At 36.7% G+C, this 25,569-nt stretch overlaps 2 pseudogenes; both read left to right on the plus strand.

Moving 5' to 3' along the window:
• Nucleotides 1–16,896, plus strand: part of LOC139475293 (uncharacterized) — a 107,529-nt pseudogene extending 90,633 nt beyond the window's left edge.
• A 3,909-nt stretch (nt 16,897–20,805) lies between these two features.
• LOC139475294 (piggyBac transposable element-derived protein 4-like) lies at nt 20,806–24,721 on the plus strand (annotated as a pseudogene).
• Nucleotides 24,722–25,569: the final 848 nt, after the last annotated feature.

Below are 25,569 nucleotides of genomic sequence, written 5' to 3' on the forward strand. Positions count from 1 at the left end.
AAACTCGACCCTTTTCTGGACACTTTCTAGACGCTGACCAATTAATCAATTTTAATGAATTTTTAGTCGTTTTTCCGTCCAATGACCATATACGGAAAAAAACGACGTTTTCGTGTTTGCAGTGATACTCGAAGAGAGATCTTCTGGAATTTATGACTATTGTGCTATTCGTATTTACATATAAATATAAATATACGCTTACCTTTTCGCGAACACCTGGTATCATTTATTTCTAGTTCAGGTGGGTAAACCAGTAAAAGGAAATTGACTATTTGATGGTTATAAATCGTTGTAACCCGAAGCTTAAGTTAAAACTTCTTGGCCAAATGACCTTGTTTTGATGTTGCAAATCCGAGCAGAAATTCTGATTCATATACATAAAGAAACAGATCAGCAAGAAGGGAAACGCAGGATTTGAACACACTATCGGCACATCATTGCAATACTAATTTATGCAATCCTACGAGCGAGTTGCAGTTCCTTAGTTCACTGGATACATGAAAAAATGAGAAACGGTTCCAATACTCACCATTCACCTTCAGGTTGGTCTATGTTTCCACGAACACATTGTCTCGCTTTATAAACAAGCAAAACATGAACACAAGACTTGCTTATGGTTTCCGACCTATCATCTGCACGTGTCTGTTAGTGGTATGAAATAATAATTGTAGAGCTAAACCTGAAACATTCTTTATGAGTAGATGTCATCCACAGCACACACACCACGTTTTAAAGAACATAGATACGCGAACGAGTAGGCTGTTCGACTTCGAATATTTTCACGCTCACCCTTGACTGCTTATGAAATTGCTTCACTGTCAGATATTCCATGAACGCATTTGGAATAAAAACAGATTTTGAATTCATCAAAGTTTAAAATTCCCTTTTATATATAAAACAAAATGACAAAGGTACATCAGTTAGGACATATTTCTTTTAAAAGGAGTGGTGCATTTTTGGGGGGCATTTTTTGGGGTGGTCAAGTAATAGTGTTAAACACAGATTACTAAATGGGTTATTAATAGTGTTGTAAGATACCCAACCACCTAAAAATGCTATTTATGTATACATGTCCAAAACGCCAATGCCAGAGCGATTGTATATGTGAACTGAACTTAAACGTGTACTAACTTTGGAGATTGAACCATCTTGTATTTCAAAGACATATACCTGAACATTGTAATTAGTGGGGTTACTCAGTTTGTATGTTACGTTATCCTGACAGCCACGTTTTGACTGTGGTCCAGTTTTCGTGTGAGTCAGAAATAACAATAATAATGATACTCGTGCCTCGTGTTATATTCAGAGCATGAATAAGCCCTAATTCATAAAGTGGACAATAGTGTCTTATATAACTGACACAGATAAGGGTGTGAATGACGTGCGCGTCTACCTGGGTATCGTGATCTCCGTCTCGTGAATAATCAGAATGGAAAATCATGATATATCAACTGAAATCTCCAAACTCGATTCTTAGGACTCAAAGTTTACGATTGTGTACATATGTATGTTCCCCAGAAAAATCATTAAAGTCCTGAACTAAAAATAAAATGGACTTCAGACCGCCGCCATACATCAGAAGAAGAAGAACCCATAAAAAGTATATTTCTTTATAAGAAATTTTGTCAATTTCATTTTTGTTTTTGTTTGTTTGTTGTTTTACGCCGCACTTTGCAATATTCCAGCTATATGAGGGCGGTCTGTAAATAATCGAGTCTGGACCAGACAATCCACTGATTGACATCATGAGCGTCGATCCACGCAACTGGGATACGATGACATACATCAAACAAAACTGACCACCCGATCCCGTTAGTTGACTCTTACGACAAGCATAGTCGCCCTTTACGGCAAGCATGGGTTGCCGAAGACCATTTCTAACCCGGACTTCACGTGTCCTATATAGTATAGCCCCATTCATATTACGATAGGATACCGCCCATGTCTACTCTATCACAACTGTCAGCTTACTACAATGTTTGTCACTGTAATACCACGCTTCCTTCAACGTTAGGCATAATGTAGCGGCGATTGTGATGCTGCGTTACAGAAGTTTACTCCTATCTACAACATTCATCTCCGTGTATCATGAATGCTCTGATCAGAGCAAAAGCACTTGACATGTGGAATACTATTGACATATCGTGTGCATGCATGCTGTGATATCTCATACGTTTGTTAAAGCATGATATTTTTCTCGGCCTTATTTCATTAAACAACAACAAAGCTGAGGTGATCGAAAGCCGTAACATTTCAACCTTAGACCGTTTGTCTGAAGTAATCAGTCAATTCTTTTTATACCTCTAACACATGAATATGTGAGTTGTATAGTCTACAATATCACTAACGTACTTGGTCAGCGAAACGTGTTCAGTATCAATTATAAAATACATGCGGGCGCTAATTTTTCACAAAAGCATAATTCAATGTGTTTTCACAAAAGTAGCCAATGTATGACAGGTATAATTTAGGACGACTCTTTAAGTGAAACTTCAGTGATTTAAGAATTAAAATACATTTTTGAAACTCCCTGTGAAGCGACATACCTTTATCACTTTGGTATTAAAACCAACATTAAAATGGATCAGTTGTACTTGAACACTGTTTATATCAAAATCGAAAGACATCAAAATATTTCAATATAAAGAACCCGATAGTAAATCCAATAAATAAGCTATTAATTGTGTTGTAAAAAGTATACCCGACCACATGCAAAACTGCTGTGAATGTACCAATTTCCAAAATACTCAAATAAGCGGAGGAAGTGTATGTTGTGTAACATCTGTTTAATCCTCTCTGTACACCACTGATCTATGTGTGGCATTTATTGATCTGACAGGAGCGACTGATCATACATACTAGATATACATATATATTACAAGTCAAATATACAGCTTACAAATCATGATATTTTCAGGGGACTCTACAGGTGTTTGTGTTTGTGTTAAATGCTTGTCAGTGTCTGGCTGATGTCTGTGTTTAAAGGGGTCAAAGTTGGTTCTGTGGTAAAGGGCACCTCAAATGGAGGTAGCTCGTTACGTTTGTTAGTTGTCCCACAGGTGTGTGTCAGGACCAAATACACCTTCGTGTGTTCCTCTAAAGAGGTAAGCGTCTATGGAGTTTGGGATCTCCTCTGAAATTACTGAGTAACAATATTTTTTAAATCGGCGTGAAACAAATTATTATTGCACTTAAGTACTTAACATGGAAACATATGTCAATTCATCAAGTACTTAACATGGAAATATATGTCCCTTCATCAAGTACTTAGCATGGAAATATATGTCCCTTCATCAAGTACTTAACATGGAAACATATGTCCCTTCATCAAGTACTTAGCATGGATATATATGTCCCTTCATCAAGTACTTAACATGGAAATATATATCCCTTCATCAAGTACTTAACATGGAAACATAATTCCCTCCTTCAAGTACTTAACATGGAAATATATGTCCCTTCATCAAGTACTTAACATGGAAATATATGTCCCTTCATCAAGTACTTAGCATGGAAATATATGTCCCTTCATCAAGTACTTAGCATGGATATATATGTCCCTCCTTCAGGTAGTTAACATGGGAATATATGTCCCTCCTTCAAGTACTTGACATGGAATTATATGTCCCTCTTTCAAGTACTTAACATGGAAACATATGTCCCTCCTTCAAGTACTTAACATGGAAACATATGTCCGTCCTTCAAGTACTTAACATGGAAACTCTTTCATGTACCTAACATGAATGATATGTCCCTCTTTCATGTACCTAACATGTTAACATGCCCCTCTTTTCCTCTTTTAGGTACTTAACATGAAAACATATGTCCTTTCATCAAGGACTTATCATGGAAATATATGTCCCTTCATCAAATACTTAACATGGAAATATATGTCCCATTATCAAGTACCTAACATGGACATTTATGTCACTCCTTCACGTACTTAACATGGAAACATATGTCCCTCATTCAAGTACTTTACTTGGAAACATATGTCCCTTCATCAAGTACTTAACATGGAAATATATGTCCATTCATCAAGTACTTAACATGGAAATATATGTCCCTTCATAAAGTACTTAACATGGAAATACATGTCCCTCCTTCAAGTACTTAACATGGAAATATATGTCCCTTCATCAAGTACTTAACATGGAAATATATGTCCCTTCATCAAGTACTTAGCATGGAAATATATGTCCCTTCATCAAGTACTTAGCATGGATATATATGTCCCTCCTTCAGGTAGTTAACATGGGAATATATGTCCCTCCTTCAAGTACTCAACATGGAAACATATGTCCCTCATTCAAGTACTCAACACGGAAACATATGTTCCTTCATCAAGTACTTAACATGGAAATATATGTCCCTTCATCAAGTACTTAACATGGAAATATATGTCCCTTCATCAAGTACTTAACATGGAAACATATGTCCCTTCATCAAGTACTTAACATGGAAATACATGTCCCTTCATCAAGTACTTAACATGGAAATATATGTCCCTTCATCAAGTACTTAAAATGGAAACATATGTCCCTTCATGAAGTACTTCACATGGAAACATAATTCCCTCCTTCAAGTACTTAACATGGAAATATATGTCCTTCATTCAAGTACTTTACTTGGAAACATATGTCCCTTCATCAAGTACTTAACATGGATATATATCTCCCTTCATCAAGTACTTAACATGGAAATATATGTCCCTTCATCAAGTACTTAACATGGAAACATATGTCCCTTCATGAAGTACTTAACATGGAAATATATGTCCCTCCTTCAAGTACTTAACATGGAAATATACATTCCTCCTTCAAGTACTTAACATGGATATATGTCTCCCTTCATCAAGTACTTAACATGGAAACATATGTCCTTTCATCAAGTACTTAACATGGAAATATATGTCCCTTCATCAAGTACTTAACATGGAAACATATGTCCCTTCATGAAGTACTTAACATGGAAACATATTTCCCTCCTTCAAGTACTTAGTATGGAAATACATGTCCCTTCATCAAGTACTTAACATGGAAATAGATGTCCCTTCATCAAGTACTTAACATGAAAATACATGTCCCTTCATCAAGTACTTAACATGGAAATATATGTCCCTTCATCAAGTACTTAGCATGGAAATATATGTCCTTTCACCAAGTACTTAACATGGAAATATATGTCCCTTCATCAAGTACTTAACATGGAAATACATGTCCTTTCATTCAAGTACTTAACATGGAAATATATGTCCCTTCAACAAGTACTTAACATGGAAATACATGTCCCTTCATCAAGTACTTAACATGGAAATATATGTTCCTTCATCAAGTACTTAACATGGAAACATATATCCCTTCATCAAGTACTTAACATGGAAATATATGTCCCTCCTTCAAGTACTTAACATGGATATATATGTCCCTCCTTCAGGTAGTTAAGATGGGAATATATGTCCCTCCTTCAAGTACTTAACATGGATATATATCTCCCTTCATCAAGTACTTAACATGGAAATATATGTCCCTTCATCAAGTACTTAACATGGAAACATATGTCCCTTCATGAAGTACTTAACATGGAAACATATGTCCTTCATTCAAGTACTTAACATGGGAATATATGTCCCTCCTTCAAGTACTTAACATGGATATATATCTCCCTTCATCAAGTACTTAACATGGAAATATATGTCCCTTCATCAAGTACTTAACATGGAAACATATGTCCCTTCATCAAGTACTTAACATGGAAACATATGTCCCTTCATCAAGTACTTAACATGGAAATATATGTCCCTCCTTCAAGTACTTAGCATGGATATATATGTCCCTTCATCAAGTACTTAGCATGGAAATATATGTCCTTTCATCAAGTACTTAACATGGATATATATCTCCCTTCATCAAGTACTTAACATGGAAATATATGTCCCTTCATCAAGTACTTAACATGGAAACATATGTCCCTTCATGAAGTACTTAACATGGAAACATATGTCCCTCCTTCAAGTACTTAACATGGAAATATACATTCCTCCTTCAAGTACTTAACATGGATATATGTCTCCCTTCATCAAGTACTTAACATGCAAACATATGTCCCTTCATCAAGTACTTAACATGGAAATATATGTCCCTTCATCAAGTACTTAACATGGAAACATATGTCCCTTCATGAAGTACTTAACATGGAAACATATGTCCCTCCTTCAAGTACTTAACATGGAAATATACATTCCTCCTTCAAGTACTTAACATGGATATATGTCTCCCTTCATCAAGTACTTAACATGGAAACATATGTCCCTTCATCAAGTACTTAACATGGAAATATATGTCCCTTCATCAAGTACTTAACATGGAAACATATGTCCCTTCATGAAGTACTTAACATGGAAACATATTTCCCTCCTTCAAGTACTTAGTATGGAAATATATGTCCCTTCATCAAGTACTTAACATGGAAATATATGCCCCATTTATAAAGTACTTAGCATGGAAATATATGTCCCTCCTTCGAGTACTTAACATGGAAACATATGTCACTCCTTCAAATACTTAGCATGGAAATATGTGCCCCTCCTTCAAGTACTTAACATGGAATTATATGTCCCTTTTTCAAGTACTTAGCATGGATATATATGTCCCTTCATCAAGTACTTAACATGGAAATATATGTCCCTCTTTCATGTACCTAACATGAATTATATGTCCCTCTTTCATGTACCTAACATGTTAACATGCCCCTCTTTTCCTCTTTTAAGTACTTAACATGAAAACATATGTCATTTCATCAAGGACTTATCATGGAAATATATATCCCTTGATTAAATACTTCACATGGAAATATATGTCCCTTCATCAAGTACTTAACATGGAAATATATGTCCTTTCTTCAAGTACTTAACATGGAAACATATGTCCCTTCATCAAGTACTTAACATGGACATATATGTCCCTCCTTCAACTACTCAACATGGAAACATATGTCCCTCTTTCAAGTGCTTAACATGGAAACATATGTCCCTTCATCCAGTTTTTAACATGGAAACATATTTCCCTCCTTCAAGTACTCCACATGGAAACATATGTCGCTCCGTCAAGTACTTAGCATGGAAATATATGTCCCTTCATCAAGTACTTAACATGGAAATATATGTCCCCTCATGAAGTACTTAACATGGAAACATATGTCCCTCCTTCAAGTAGTTAACATGGAAACATATGTCCGCCCTTCAAGTACTTGATATGGAAACATATGTCCCTCTTTCATGTACCTAACATGAATGATATGTCCCTCTTTCATGTACCTAACATGTTAACGTGCCTCTCTTTTCCTCTTGTAAGTATTTAACATGGAAACATATGTCCCATTATCAAGTACTTTACTTGGAAACATATATCTCTCCTTCAAGTACTTAACATGGAAAGGTAGTTCCTTCTTTCATGTACCTAACATGTTAACTTGCCCCTCTTTTCCTCTTTTAAGAACTTAACATGAAAACATATGTCCCTTCATCAAACACTAACCTTGGAAATATATGACCCAATACACATAAGGAAATATATGTTCATCCTTTAAGTACTGTCCATAGAAACATGTGTTCCTCCTTCAACTGCTTAGGACCACGTCTTTCCGTTTCATAAAAACAATCTGATGACGTAAGTGTTCTTTATTGCTGAATTGTATCAACTCCAACACAGTTCACTATTTGGGGTACTGGGATTGACTGGTCCACTGTGATACGTGATTCTGAAAAACAGAAGGGCGATTATGATAACTATTGCATGCCGTTTAAGATTACAGATTAAGATTAGTGTATATGTTTCCAATAGTAACGAATTGTCTTAGCCGTATTAAAATAATAAAAGAATTGCCATTCATTAGTTCACTCTCTATACCTCGTACATAGTCGGTTGAGATATAGTCCTGCTTACAACTTTACTTTCAAAAAGCTTGTTTTAATGTAAAGAAATATAATCGATGTTAGAAAGATAATCTCTTGGCAAACATACATACTGATTTATTGTCCTACTTACAAGATTTCTCTTGATAAGTCCGAGCAAACGCATCCTCAGAACAGTCCCGAGTTTTCTGAAAAGAAACATTGGACAATACAATTGAGTATATTGCACTCGCTAACTCTTTTGTGCCATCTCTACAATAGATTTACACGGACTTGCCAATCTGTTCTTGTATTGTTCGCTCATAAGGACCTTCTCGCGCAAATCAATTATTTATATTGGAGGCCTACTCTCCAACGTCAGTGCATCCACTGTACTTGGCGACACGCCTCCTATCCCTGCCTGGTAAATAGTGTAATACGTCCCGGGGAAATACCCCAAGCAAACTCCTACCATTATTTTCAGCAGGTTCCATCTCTCTGGCATCATTAGTTGTTAACGTCGGCATTCTCGGCATTTGTCAAGCTTGTTCGTTACAGCCTTCAGACAAGTGATTAACATGAAGAAAACAGATATCTAGAATGTATGTGTCGGTATGTTTCATAATTGCTTTGTTTATTCTGTTTTTATGGTTGCTAAGAAACGGTTATGTTAGCTCTGATATCAGGTAAATATGCCTCCCAGAAAGTTACAAAAAGGTACATGATTAATGCATAACAAATTCTGACACTTTTATCGACTGTTTCGTCAGATTAGGCAAATGAAGTGGACAAATGAATATGGAGACAGAATATTCCAAAACTATCTGATCGTAAAAAAACTGTAATTTCCAGTGATCAAGTTCAGTGTTGGGTCACATGATATATGTTGGATCGAAGCACAGAACCCAGTAAATGCTTCAAAATGATAACAGTGATTAAGGAATGACGGTAAACAAGTAAGGTAGGGCCGAACAAAGCTAGTAAGCAATGACCGAAACGAGTAGTGCGGTCCTTTGGTTTCTGAGTTTGAGTTGACACCTGTAAGTTGAGGATCGGGCGCATATCAAAGATGAGTATGACAGCTGGAGAAACGCAGATTTGCCTGATATTTGAAGGAGTGTTTCTGGGGCACGGCCGCTGGTATAACAGTACAAGTTATTAAAATGGTGAAAGCTCCTATTACAATAAACCGAAATCTACCTTTCTTCCAAAACTTCCCTTCGGTAAGGTCATCTACGTAGAAGATACTACCATCTGCGTAGAAAATACTATCATCTACGTAGAAGATACTATCATCTACGTAGAAGATACTTTCATCTACGTATATGATAGTATCTTCTACGTAGATGATAGTATGCCATCTAGATACTATCGTCCACTTACATACTTTCATCTACGTACATGATACTGTCATCTAGAGTATGTAGAAATGCAGTCATATATGTGATACCAATGACATAGAGCTCACATTTACTGTCATTACATACACACCTACACACGCACATACATACATGCATGCATACATACATACATACATACATACATACATACATACATACATACATACATACATACATACATACATACATACATACATACATACATGGTGTGTATATGTGTGTATGTGTGTGTGTGTGTGTGTGGGGGGGGGGGGGGGGGGGGGGGGGTGCTGATGAGGGCATAGTATCGGAGATAAATATAATTTGGTTTCTTAGTTAGTCACTATTCTTTTCACTGGAGTGTTAAGAAGGTATGCTATAATTTCAATATTTTATTACAGTGCTTGATGTAAGCTGGAATTATTTTAATCCTCTTAAACCCCCAAGAGAAGATTATCCTCTGAGGTAATTTTTTTTCCGTATTTATGTCACAAATAAGTGATAGCTTATGAAAAACGTAATTATCTGTTTCGAAAATTATGTACCGCATTATACGTGAGGTACCAAATTTGGTATCAAGGTTGCTTGGCGCAATCCACCAACGATTGCCGAGATTAATGATCTTAGAATACTCTTCGTATAAGGTCAAAGAGAATATTTACGTTAGTGACAAAACCCTTTTCATTATAGATTTTCCATCCTTTCAATTTTGATCAAAACAGATATATTTCAGCAATAATTGATTTCAACAAATTTATTTAACATTCTGATGCTCTTTGAAACTCAACAAGACATGCCCGAAGATACCGGATATTATTCGTGTACGCTTTGATTTATGATTTCGTGCCGTTATCATGATGGATTCTGTTTTTGTTGTTGGGTCAAGGAGTTATTATCCCAGCAAAAGTTGTCAGTAAGTTGTTGTTAGTTCTTCATGACATATGAAAGGAATCCAGACAGTTACATTTATTCATTTATTTCATGAAATATACTTTTTCCTATGAAAGGAAATATTTTATGTTATATTAATGCTCCATATGTTAATCATACATTGCTTCAAATATTGCATAAGTTACCATGGTTTGCATTTATTAATTATTATTTCTTTATCTGTGAGAAGTTCACAGAGATCGAGAATACATAATATATAATAGTATATGCAATGTTGGTAAAGAATATCCACTCCCCTCTTTTGATATTAATAAAAACATTGTATATAATGTTATGTATTAAGTAATCTCCTTTCCCATGCATGGGAAATCTATGCTGCATTTGTTGACGACTGGTTTTTTTCCTTTGACATTGCAGAGGAGATCTGTCACTCATTTGTTGTATTCGAATTCTTCGTCAAAATAAATACGATTGAATTGTCTCGTTTGTTTCAAGGAAACGGTCATGTGCTTCTTATCAAAATAAGTAAACCTCCAATGCACATCAACATAATTTCAGGGTCCGGTTGCACAGAGCTCTCTTCGGTAACTCGTAACTCAATGTTATTGCAATGGACGCCTAGCTAAGCTACTATTGAATTATAAATCAATTAACCTATTTGTCGAATAGACGTACCTAATGTAATCCATCATTTTTAACCCGAGGATGGATCTTTCAGTCATAAATTTCGATGTGTACAGTTGCTAGAGTACCATTCTAACAATACAGACATGACACAAACTGCACGTAAAATAATAGATAAAGGTAGCCCTTGCGGGTTCACATACCTACATGTACATCGCCCAGGACATTGTCATTATTTGCTTTACATCCTCCGAGCAATGTTAAAAAAATTGAAACTTGAATAATAATAAATTGATATTATGTATATGAATATGTATAAATCAGCTTGCACACAGACTACTGCAGAATGACATGTCATCCATTTGCTAGTTTAGTTTAGTTTAAACATATTTTATTATCAGAACAAAATGAGAATTGTATTGGGGACAAGTTCTTGCAACTTAGTAAAACCCTCTCCGCATAAAATATGTACAAATATACAGTTGCAAAATAAATACATTTGCTTCAGTCAGTGAAAGTCAGACTTTCCACATTTACACATCAATATATTTGTGTAAGTTTATTACTTTATAATTATTCCATTGTGTATATTACTACCTACTTTACCAATTGAAATATGATTCCATTAGGTTAAATATGAACAATTATGATGAAAATCGTCAATAGGATACATTACAATTAAATACAAAACACACAGTATTTCTCAAATAAATAAGAAAACTAAGTTCATTCTAGTAATTAATCCTCTTCTGGACAACCATAGAAATGAAATTCAAATGCGATTATATATACATATAATTATACAACAATGTACGATAACGACCTCCATCCCCCCCCCCCCCCCCCCCCCCCCCCCCCCCCACACACACACACCCATACTTTAATGACGATTGTACGATAAACCCTGTACCAACCCTGACAAGGATAGGTTCTAGTCATTTAACACCTTTGACACAAAACTTATAAGGTTATTACAATTTACGTAAAAAGTTATTACATTTTACCGCAAGTTGAGATTATTACAATTTACGTCAATTTTTATTACAATTTGCGTATTACAATTTACGTCAAATTGTATTACAATTTACGTTGTTATTACAATTTACGTCAAAATTATTACAATTTGCTGCAAGTATTACAATTTACCTTTTTATTACAAGTTACGTCGTAACAGGCCTTGCACGATATATTCATGGAACATTATATTTCGCATTCTTTGGAAAAATGGTAAAAATCTCTTGAAGTGGAACATTTACCCTTCTTAAGCATTGCCGCTTTCTTTCTAACATGAACATCTACCTTCGGCTCCACCACCACTCACTAGACTCGCTAGAGGGCGCCACAAGACACACGAGGAGGACCAGCAACAGCAACTTCATGACGTCACACTGAGGAACAGCAATACCACACATGTGACTACTCGCGATGACGTGAAACTGACATTTTCATTAATGTGTCCATCTCTTCTTGGATGGAGTATTACTGATTAAGTTCACCTAAGTTAATGTACATTTTGACACGAGTTTCGAAGGAGTGGTAGGATACACACCATAATCATAACTCCATGCTTAATAATAAGCTGTATTGTAAAAGTGGAAACTTCTACATTGAAAACCTTGTCGAGAAGCTAACATGGTCAACATGACGCCAACCATAACAGGGGCCTGGAGTTACCAGCGGGTTCGTTATTCGTTTTTCGAATAACGAAAAACAAGCCAGCACCGGGTTCGTTATTCAAAGGCTGTAAACTAAAGTAATGTGGTCAAATACACTGAAACTCATTTCAGTTCGTCTTACATCATCATTCAAAAGCTGTTTAGTTATTCGGTACTTTTGAATAACGAAAAATAAATCAGCACCGGGCTCGTTATTCAGACTTGGCATAACAAATGAAAGATACCGTATTTCCAGCGGGTTCGTTATTCGTTTTTTTGTTTTTCTAATGGAGCCCATGATTGTATTCATCACATAGGTGACAAGTTAACCTCACGTTTATTTGCACAGTTCTAGACAACCACTTGCATAGTGCGGGGAACTTAGATTATAGTTCATTAGATTTCAAGACTTCAGTAAACATAAGTGTACATTGTCTGTATAGATACATTGCCATTTAGTATTACAGTAGTCGGATGGATCAGTTTTGCATTGTGACGTATATAACTTTCTGTCCACAGCCAGTTTACCTATAGAATGAACATAACTGCTATCTGACGAACGACTTTCTATAGAAAATTTTGTCTGGGTAACTCACTACATTTAACTGTAATGAAAATTATCATACAAGAGTGTAAGTGGTAATGTAACCCTTTCCTACAAATAAATTGAATACAGTTTGATGTATCCCCTTTTAGTTCGTTATTATTCATCCGTAAACTGTCGGAAAGAATCCGACTGAATAGTGTGTTGACAAAAGATGAGTGGTGCTGTTTAGATTCCAGTTGCTGGCCAGCACTTAGTAACTAAAAACTGCTTGAACATAAATTAGACTACCTCACATTTGTCAATTTGTTGGACATGAACTGAAAACTAAAATGCTGCAGTTTAATTTTTCGTTATTCAAAAGTACTGAATAACTAAACAGCTTTTGAATGATGATGTAAGACGAACATTCTGTCATATATTAAATGAGTTTCAGTGTATTTGACCACATTACTTTAGTTAAATATACAGCCTTTGAATAACGAACCCGCTGCTAACTTCAGGCCCCGAACCATAACAGGTTCCATTACATTACATGGTCAACGGTGTCAATCAAATAACTTAGTACTTAGTGAAAACGAAATAAGTTCTTACTGTTTCAAAGATATGTTCGATAAAAGGATAAACGTGTACCAATATGTGATGAAATGTATATCTATTCTGTCTGATAGCGATAATTCCCGTAACGCATATAAGGCAAAACTGTCCTCAAGGCGTAAGTCGGTTCGTTTCTACTTGTCGTTGAATTATTGGGTTTCTTGATTCCAAACAATACTGAAACAAAGGCGATAGAGTTATGAAAAGCAGATAACAATTTAACCAAGTATGAGGGTGGTATGCAACATATCGACGAATAACCTAATTTCAAAACCTCGAAAACCGCGGTGTAGAGCGTCCTTAAAATGTATTGTATAATAAATCGATTATGATAAAAAAATATATATATCCGTATACTTGTAGACGTATATTGTCCTGACGATGCATTCAGCTGATTTGCCCTCTAAACAGTATTTAGTCACACCGACGATCGACAACGCCATCTAACTGTTGATGAAACTCATATCGAGTACAATATCAAGAAGCTTCGAGGTGAGGAATCATTAAAGTGAGTGAGTGAGTGAGTGAGATGGGTTTAACGCTGAACAGGAAGCAGACTATACAGAGCCAGAGAGAACAGAACTCAGGAACAGACAACAACTCAGGACAGCTCTATGATCAACATCGATTCAGATCGACATGAGGGGAGTTGCACAGACTGTTTTAGTCCACGACCCGTATGTAATTTTCGTACCTAGATTTTACCAAAAGGTTTGAACATGTATTCTGATGTAAAATTGGCTCACAAATCCTCCCAAAATCTCTTACAATCAAAGCTGTGGCTTAGAAATCGATGAAGTGAGGACTCAGCATTTTGTCAGGTAAACTACTGCACCCTTTCAAATGTTTTTTTACCAACAACAAATATATATTATTACTCCAAAAGTGGCTGCAATAAAAAGACGAATTATATATCTGAAATATCAAAACATAAAATGTTTACCAGAGTTGTACATGCAAATGAGTTTTCTTCATACATATCCGTCATTCTGCAATATAAAGTTCTTTGAAATAAAAACAAATAGTAATATAACATATTACAGAATGCTTATAAATATGAATCATTTTACGGGGAGATTTTACTTTGTAAATGTGATTCCTTAAAACATGGCACACATTTTGTTTCAGGCAATGTACATCAACTGTTTCTTTTGGATAGCTATACATTTTAATTTATGATTTGACAAACTAAATCATGTACATTTTATTTTATTTTAAACCACCTTCTTTAGCGTGTATGTACGAAAGTACAAAATCATTTATCGTTCTTAATCTGGTCAAGTCTTAAACCTCTCAATAAGTCATGTTACTTTATTAACAACCGAAATAGTTCAATATGCATTGTCTCTCTTTGTTGATTGAGAGAAATCTGCCATGAAACAGCAAAGGTCATGCAAGGTTAATTCAAATCAACCTGTGAAATGTGCATGTATTGTCCCTGGTCAGTGATAAAACCCCTGTCTTTAAGTCAGTTGTGATTCTGCATTCAGTCAGACAACTCAGTTACGTACTGTCCGCAAGGAAACGATGGATGATTACACGTGCAATGAGGAGTACAGTACAGTAAGCGAGCTTCTACTGAGTGTAGATCTGATAGACAAGGAACCGTGAAGATCCGGGGTAGAATAGGTCTTCAGCAACCCATGCTTGCCGTCAAAAGCGACTATGCTTGTCGTAAGAGGCGACTAACGGGATCGGGTGATCAGCCTCGCTGACTTGGTTGATGCATGTCATTGATCCCAATTGCGTTGATCCATGCTCATGATATTAATCACTGGATTGTCTGGTCCAGACTCGATTATTTACAGACCGCCGTCATTTAGCTGGAATATTGCTGAGTGTGGCGTTAAACAACAAACCAACCGACAACCAACTAATAGACAAGGAAGATGTTACACAGATCAAACAGGACCATGAAGATGTTGAGACGCTTGCCAACTCAGTTGAAAGTTGCCTGAAACCTTTCACCATACATAATCCCAAAACGCATCTGTACTGCATTACAACAGGAAAATCACTTGCAAAAGATGTTGCTGGTGATCTTGTTAACTGCATTTATACAAGTGAAAGAGGGTACAGGGAATTGAAAAAGCAGAAAGATTTAGAATTTCACTACTGGAGCACTAAAGGTAAAAATGTAGCCAAAGACAATGAAAAAACTTCGGTGTGGATCTGTTTGTCCGACTTTTATACCTTGCTTCTTCTTGTCAAACTGATCTTGCTGAAGTATTCATGTTCCTTCTTACATCTCTGCCACTTTGATTTGTCAAGTAAAGAATATTGGTCCTTTAAAGGACAAGAAATAGAAACTACAGGATTTTATAAATATCTTGCTGTTTACTTCAGTAGAAACTTGTCATGGCATAAACATTTGTATCAAGCTGCTTTACAAGCAAGAAAGGTCTTTGTAAGTATCCATAAGAGTTTGAAAGTTTTAGAAACCATTTCTCATCAATCTTTTTTTAAAATATTTGATATAAAGATACTCCCCATTTTGTTGTATGGGGCAGAAGTCTGGGGTTTACAGCACTTTGATGCCATAGAAAGGATTCATTTATATGTTTGCAAAAAGTATTTAGGTGTTAAAATAAACACTTCCAGCTTGGTGGTGTATGGAGAATGTGGAAGATTCCCTCTCTATGTATATTCAAATATAAAAGTTATTAAATACTGGCTGAGACTTATTGACATGCCCTCATATAGATTGCCAAAAACGTGTTTTAATATGATGATAGTTTATGATAATAATGGGAAAAGAAACTGGGTTACAGGTGTTAGAGAATTACTTTTCAGTTGTGGCTTTGGTGATATTTGGCAAAACCAAAATGTGTATTCCAAATCAATGTTTATACTTTCATTAACCCAGAGATTAAAGGATATTTATTTACAATCTTGGACTGCATCATTGCCTCTAACAAACAAATGCTTTTATTACAAAATGTTTAAATCAGAAATAATCATGGAAGATTATTTATCAAAAGTTAATGTTAAACAATTTCGAACGGCTCTTTCACGTTTAAGATGTTCTTCTCACGACCTTTTAATAGAAACAGGGCGCTATGTAAACATTCCTCGTGAAGAAAGAATCTGTAATCTATGTAGTTTAAACTCAGTAGAAGATGAATTTCATTTCTTACTTGTATGTCCAGTGTATTTCACCTTAGAGAAAAATACCTGCAAGCTTATTATTACAGGTACCCTAATATTATTAAATTTGTTACATTGGTGTCAAACACAAAAAGAAGTATCTTACAAAATGTTTCAATGTACATACATTATGCCTCTGTATACCGACAGAACCTTACGAAAGAATAATCTGAGCTGCTTGGTATTAGGAAACTATTGTGTATATACATTAAGTACATATTTATAGATATTTGTCATCTGATTAAACTACAAACAAAAGAGTTAGAAATGGTATTAAACTACTAGGCTGTCATACGATATTGTGGGACGTGATATTACAAATGGTTAAGTATAGTTATATGTATATGAAATGATATGATGTGACATGACATGACATGATGTGATATGATATGAAGTGCTGTGGTGTGATATGATACATGAGGGGATATGATGCAATATATTATGTGCATTATAGAAATTGTGTAAATACTGTTTTTTAGTGTACATATTATATGGCTTGCGGTCTTCCAGTGTTGAATAAATATTGATTGATTGATATGAAATAAATTGGCATGGAATGACATGGCATTATATGGTATGATATGATAAGATATGATGGGACAAGCTATGACATTGCTAATGTGTTGTGTGATATGACATGTTGAAATGTGATACAATATAGTTGTGATATATGGTACGATGGTATGTATAGTATTTTATGATAATGTTATATGAAATAATACTATATAGTATGATCTTATAATTATGATACAATATGATATGATGTTATAGAATATGTTGTATGATTTAACAAGTTGTGATATGGTAATATAGAAATTATGAAATTACAGGGTACGGTATTGTACTGTATGTGTGAAATTATGTGACTGCGTTGAAATGCGAGGTGGAATGACGTGAGGTGATCTGGTGAGATATGTACATAAATTGTATAAAACTGTATATTTTTCAAATTGTACTATAGGCCTGTGGCCTCTTCAGTATGTAAAATAAAGATTAGATTTGTCACCTGGATTGTTCAATGAGCAAGAGCGACAAGTCCAAACTGATGAGACGTTTGGAAGAAAAGGTGAAAGACCATCAGCCCCCAGACGTCTCTTACAAATCCACCTCCAAGGTATGAGGACATTGCTAAGTTCATCTTAAAGATCGAAAAAAACCTCGGGAGTTTTACTTTTTTAACCAAAACCTCGGAGTCTTGTTTTATCCTTAACTTAACGTGTCCTTGACCACGACATCACAGAAGTGCCAAGGTTAGATGTGGCGTTGTGCAACTGAGGATAGAAGCCAGTTGCCATGAAACTTTACCACTTGTAAATAGGACTTTTTAATTGTAAAGACCAAGTCGAAGATCAACTGCACGCCCTTTCAGTCTGCCCAGTGTATGACTCAGAGCGGAAGGATCTTTAAGCTGTTTCTAAATCCTTTTGGCCTGATTTCTATCTTTTACCAGATAATGTGCAGTTTAACCGGCTTTTTGAAACCTCAGATCATATATTTTACACTGCCAGGACCTACTATCTAAGTGAGTGAGTGAGTATGGTTTAACCATATTGTTTATAGTTTAATTTTATGTGATATTTTTGTATATATGTGTTTAATTGCTACATTTCGTTTCGTCTCTCATACATCGCTGAACAACCGGTTGTGTGCATTTGACCCCATCTCAAGTTTAATTATGTCTTTTTCAATGTTTTATGTACACAAGCGAATCGTTTATAAACTGATTGATAATTCCGAACTGAAGACCCAGATATTTCAGCAATAGTGACATTTGTGAGTGAATGAGTGAGTTAAAACTTAACGTCGCATCGCCACTATTCCAGCCACATAGTGACGAGACCAAGTTAACACATTAACAATCCAGTCATTCATGCAAAGTTATATTTAAAAACAAGCTATGAAACTTATTGGAGCATGCTTTATTTAAAAACAATTGATGAAACATATTTAAGCATATTTGTATATCATAACTAAAGTTATACACGGGCTATAGGCCACCGGTAACCAAAGCTAGGCCACCTCGCTGGGGATCATGGGGACTTACAGTACCTCTGCTTCCTGCATGATACCCAGCAGAATTTACGTCATCACTTAAGCCACTGGTGGTTGTGCACAATGCTAGCCAATATTAAAACATACTCGGAATTGAGTTGGCTTAAAAACACTGGTTGGTGATAGTTACATCGATTATGATAGGATTACATGTCACACAGGGGGACAATAATTTTACGATACTTTTACCCCCCTGGATAGAGCCTTCAATAATGTCAGTTGATAATAGCATTTCCTCCCACATTAAGCTGACACGCCGTGATATAACTGGAATAATGTTAAAAGCGGCGTTAAATACAACTCACTCACCCCATTAGGTCACTTATCTCACATATGGTCACATTTATTGATTGTGAGTTACGCCACTTTTCAAGTAACTTCATTATATTATTCAGTATATCAGGAGACCTTTTTCACCATTTATCAGACATCTTCATATCAACTAGACTTTGTCTTTTTCAACACATGCACGTTTTGAACTTACAATAACGTGTATACGTTATGCGTATATGTGAAATATAAAGTGTGTAGAAATGCTTATTTTAATTTTTTGGGAAGTATGGTTTATAAGTACTTGAACAAGATTAAGTCTTTGATCCAAGCTGATTTACTTTGTAGACCTCGAGAAAGACAGTTCAAACGTAGGGTAAAATAGTTTTAGGTCTCGGACTTGCTCATAGTTAGAAATAATGAACGCCAACCATTTTGAACATGTCTGAATATTTTCATTCCATTATAAGAAAGTTTCCTATTTAACTATTGTCAGCTTGATGTGAAAGGAAAGCCTGAAGTGATGCTGGACTCAGAGCTTTACAACTTTGTTGATATCCATGAGCACAGGTATGGTGCTGAGAAACCTTAACACATAATAGAGTGGAACCTAGATTAGACACTTCAGCAGGATTAATTGAACCCAATGAATGATTTTACGTGTGATGTCTCTTACGTAATCTATTTAACCCCCTGAATGCCATTTGGACATATACTCTTCAAAAAAAGAAACTTGACACTGCCTTTCAAAATGTAATATAATGCGATTATTTCAAAATAGGACACAGAAACCATAATTGAAACACTGTTTGAAGACCAATGTGCACAATGTTCAAAACATTTATCGTGTCACATAGACAGACACACTTACACGATACAGTTAATATCACAGGGGTACAGAAAATGTAAATATCGGTTGTGCCCACCATGTGCATCAATCGCCGCTTGACACCGACGACCCATAGATGCAATCAAGTTGTCAATAGCACGCTGTTGGATGTGCTGGTATTCATGCTGAAGTGCATCAAGAAGCGCCGGAAGTGTTTGGGGCGGTGGTTTCCTTCTGCGAACGCGTCGATCCAACTTGTCCCACAGATGCTCAATCGGGGACAAATCTGGGGACCGGGCTGGCCAAGGTAATGTCTGGATGTTGTTGTGCTGTAAGAAGTCCTGACAAACACGTGCAATATGCGGTCGAGCGTTGTCCTGCAGGAAATGTCCGCCATTAACGTTGACGTGAGGAAGAACGTAAGGCTGTAGGATCAAGTCTCTGTAACGCACACCTGTCAATGCACCTGCCACATGCACGAGAGGCGTCCTACCCCCGTGATGAATTCCGGCCCATACCATGACACTCTCGCCGCCAAATGGGACAACCTGCTGCACAGAGTTGGCGGCGTAACGTTCACCCCGAAGTCTGTAGACACGTGCGCGCCCACCAGCACGTGTGAGTAGGAAACGGGACTCGTCAGTAAACAGTACATTTCTCCACCTTGCACGTGCCCATCTAGCCCTCTGTTGGCACCATAGCAGACGGTCCGCCAGATGACGTGGGGTCAATACATGCCGTCGAACAGGTCTTCGTGGAAAAAGTCCAGCCTCCCTCAGTCTGTTGCGTACCGTTTGATCTGATATTCTGCATACCCCAGGGATCTGTGTGGTTGTAGACGTGGCTGTGGTAGTGCGGTCGGATGTAAAAAAATAGCCCCATGACACCGACGTCAACATTGCGATCGAAGCTGTCGATCAAGAATCATGTCAGCGGTGGGTCTAGGAGACGACGATGAATTGGGGGAGTCGGACTTCGAGTCGGACTTCGAGTCGGACATATCAGTCGATTCTCTCGTTTCCGACCCCGAGTCCAACTCCCAGAAGAGATAAGCGGTAAGTAACATTAATTCATTTTCAGTAAATTGAGTATGTGTACAGTCAGTGACAAAGCAATGGCGGGAATATGAATTTGTTATGTTTTTTCAATTTTCGTAATTGTAGGCTAGATCTAGATCTACTCGTGACAGTTGTTATGTTTCAAATGTTAAAAATATCTACCATACCATGATAGTCATAGCAGAAACTGCCAACTTCCTTATTTAGTATTTAATGAAATATGAAACTTAGAAATGATTTGAAAGAAAGGCTCTCATGGTACACGTGCTTTTGGTAATGTGCAGTAATATTAATTTTAAATGTTAAAAATAAATGAATATGTTTCATAATTTTAAATATTAAATGTTACTGATATATCATTAAGGATGTAGATTAACAGGGAATGGCATTGCACCAAGTGAATGTTGTCCTTGGGCCAAATGGGTTGGGGGGTCAGAGCAAGGAACCAATGTTCCCTCACCGGGCAGGTAGCCCGGAGCCGCGGAAGCTATGGCCATTTTTTTTATGAAAATGTACTTTCATTGTAAAGCTTTTGAAACAATTTTATTAATTATGTAAATTTAAGATTGATAACAAACATGAGTCAGCAGTTGCTGAGTTCCAATTATGATAAGAAACATCCATGAAAATTTGCAAATGCAGCGATAAAAAATAACATTTTAGTCCACTAGTCCATATGTTATAATGGTAACGTATAGCAAAACCCTATCAAATTGGCAAAGTTCTACTTGTCCTTTTGATACCTTAACTATTAGACTGTTTTGCAAGGACTATAGGACTAGTGCCACTTTCTATTGCTCTACTACACACAAATATATAATCAGGACAAAGACATGGAAATTAATACCAGCACACTTATCCGGATACAAATTTCCAAGTCTTCCCATCTTGTAAAGTAATTTAGTTCAAACCCTTGATTTTGATTTAGGTGTTTAGCATCACATACAAAAAAACTAAAGAGGCAAAAAAAGCAAAAAAAGCTAAACATGTCCTCACAATTGAGATTGCATTAATTAATCTGCAATGTCTGAATTCTTATGCCTTAATTTTTAACCATGTCATAATTAAAAATTATTTGAAAAGCTTTTAAATTTTTTGATATTTGAATTTTGATAATACTCTGTCTAGGATATGGTCTTTGAAGTGGAATGATTCATACATGCTTTTTCCATGCTCCTATGTTATTTGAATGCAGGGACACACTACACATATCCTTTCCCTTAGCACTTTTATATGTGCTTGAAAGGACATTATTAATAAGAAGCATTATTTCAAATTTCCGATGGTTCTTGGCCCCTGGCTGCCCGTGCTGGACACGGAGGAGTGCGGCCCTGTCAACCATCCAGGTAACAAGAATTGATAAATACAAATATCATTAAGTGCATGAATTAATAATCAACATAGACAATGCCTGTCATCCAAAACTAAGTAAGGAATTGTTTCATATTTGGTGACTCCAACAAGATTAATTACATGTTTAGGTATAAATGTGGATACAAGTTGTATGATATTGAGATTATCATTACATGTACATGTATCAAATACAATGATATGTGTCAGCATGATTTATAATAATTCATGTGGTAATAAATTATGATATATGTTTCAGATTACCATGCCTCTCCTATATGCTATTTCGATCAGCAACTCAGAGGAGGTGCTGGAGGTGCTGATTTGTTCAACCTGCTGGTCAGGCAGACAAACAGGTATGCTGAGCAGTACCTGCAGGGCCGCACTCTATCACCACAGAGCAGGCCTCGGGCGTGGAGACCCGTAGACCGGGAAGAAATGCGAGCATTTCTTGGACTCTTGTTGGCCATGGGTGTCGTCAAGAAGCCAACCATCGCTTCCTACTGGAATGAGGGGGACAAGAACTGGCAGGCGTCAGCACCTTCCTTCGGGGGGATCATGCCGAGGAATCGCTTCCAAGTCATCATGCGGTTCCTCCACGGCAACGACAACTCTGTTGCAGTGCCCCGAGGGCAACCAGATCACGACCCCCTCCAAAAGAGCAGGCCGGTTCTTGATCTTGTGAATGGATCATTCGGAAACTGTCATGGATATGTTACCTTTTTACTTTCTCCATTCTGATATATCATATGAAAAGTATTTGAACACTATTCATTACGGCACTTATTTCATGTTGCACTGATGTGAAAGTCCTATTGAATTAAACATGTTAAATGACAATATGAAAATTACATATACCAAAAATTACAGATTTCTTGCATGTACATTTGTAAAATGATTTTTTATTTAAAACTTCTTAAGTACAAATTAGCTATGAGGATCTAAACCAAAACGTCGCTTTGACAGTAAATAAATAAGTTGTTATCCATAAATTGTGTCTATTTTGTCATCCATCAACGTCTAAGTAATGCATATCACACAATTCCTTTTTTCAGGCTGACCCAGAGTGTTTGAGTTGATGAAAGGATGGTTGGCTTCAAAGGGCGACAGTACAGTACATGGCCAACAAGCACACATGTGGGGGGTGAAGTTGTGGATCCTTGCCGAGGCGGGTACTGGGTACACCCTTCAAGTTCGTATCTACAAGGGCAGGAACCGTGGAGAACCACCGCCCAAAGAAGGTCTTGGGCATAGTGTGGTCCTGGACCTGATGGAACCGCATCTCGACAAGGGCCACCACATCCTCTGCGACAACTACTTCAGCAGTCCGTCTCTCTGCCATGCTCTATTTGACAGGGAGACATTCTGCACAGGAGTTGTCGCCGTCCGGAGGAAGGGAATGCCGAGCTCTTTCGTTGGGAAACGACCACCTAGGGGCTCGACAATTGTGAGATGACAGGGTCCACTGCTGGCAGTGCTCCTTTCAGACAGGAAGGTATTCACAATCCATGGTAGTCCAAGGTAAAGTCAAAATATTAAATTTATTTCTCAATATCCTGTTTAGAAACTAACGGCGTTAGAAACTATGTCCATTTTCTTTCATACATGTACGCTTTGATGAGTGTCAATTAAAGATGAAAACAATATAAAGAGTCTATGTACATGTTTTGAAAAAAAAAAAATGAAATATTTTATTTACAGAATGGAAGATGGGCTTAACTCACGGGCCCGGTCTGTCACTCTCCCCTCAGTCGTTTGACTTTACAACACTCTAATGGGGGGAGTTGACCTTGGAGTCCGCTCCCTGAAGCTGTGGAAGAAAGTTTCTTCTCACGGCATCAGGTAAGAATTATTTTATTAATTTGAAAATCAGAATAAAATAACTTTGTAACAAGTAATTTAGGAATAACTATGCCAATGCTACCAACTATACGGTCATAATCATGATAACATCAACCAATATGTAATGAATGGCATTAACTGAATACAATAACGAAATAATTTTGCATCTGGTACCACTTCCACTGTATATTCATTATACTGATTAATCAACATGAACCTTATCTTCTGAACAGCTATTTCGTAATGTTTGATTTTAATGTTTCATACTCATTTAATTTCAATTAATACCTATCAGACATTCCTGAACACTCATGGTAGAACGACCTCCCGTCTAGACTTCCACATGTCCCTTCTCCACTCACTCGTCGGGAACGGTCAGATGAAGAGGAGGACTGGCAGGCCCAGGACCCAGCCTCCTTCCCGACGACTGACTGGACGTCACTTCATAGAAGTGCTGCCTGAAGGGAAGAGGAAACAGTGTGTTCTCTGCAGAAAGAGACAGAGGGCCATCGATGGCTCTGCAGGAAAGGTCAGGACCTGGTGTGAACGCTGTTTCCGTCAGTATCACACAGCTGATCACATTGAAGAGTGAAAGACTGTGTGTACTGGCATATGGTGGAACATGACTCAGGTTCCATCATATTAACCCTTCAAGCAGTTTCCCCATCTGTGTGCTTCATTGTAAATAACTAGTGAGTGAGTAGGACTTACGCCGCACTTGCAATATTCAAGCGACATCACAGCGGGTTATTGTATCTATGTACTTATTGTAAATTTTTCATATGTGTGTATATATATTAAAGATGTTTTGTGAGAGAATATGACGTAACGCCGTATTTGCAATATAACAGCAACATCATGGTGATTCATTGTAAATAGATCACTGTCTATTGTATATGATTATGTACTTATTTTAAATGAAGTGAGTTTAAAAATGTTTACAGATTATTCATGTATGTATTTGTAAGCATACTTTTTAATTATCAATTGATATATAGAAATCGATTCTCCAATGTTATCATAACTAATGACGTGCATACATCTACACAACTATAGAAACTAAATGCTTTTTCTTCTAGTCCTTATAATGATAAACCCTTAAACATTGCAAATTTCTATTATGCTTTAAGAATGGTCAGTTTGGCAAGGACTATTGGACAAGTGCCAATTTTAACCGCTGCAACACATGCACGTCTTTGCCGTAACGTATCCTAATCAAGTTCGCTCAACTGACATAATGTAATCCATAAATTTTAGCGGTAAATGCCACGAGCAAGCGCGAACGTCAGAGACGACAGCAAGCCGTGAAAGTATTTGTGTCGGATTGCGCTAATCTGAAATGTCCGTTTTTTTTCGGGCGGGTAACCTGTGCCTTCTTTTTTTTACATTCGTCAAAGATTACCTTTTTTCTTCAAATTCGTCAAACATTACCAGTTATAC

Source organism: Haliotis cracherodii, unplaced genomic scaffold, assembly GCF_022045235.1.
Source record: "Haliotis cracherodii isolate W230 unplaced genomic scaffold, xgHalCrac1.p SCAF_3, whole genome shotgun sequence".
Taxonomy (NCBI): domain Eukaryota; kingdom Metazoa; phylum Mollusca; class Gastropoda; order Lepetellida; family Haliotidae; genus Haliotis; species Haliotis cracherodii.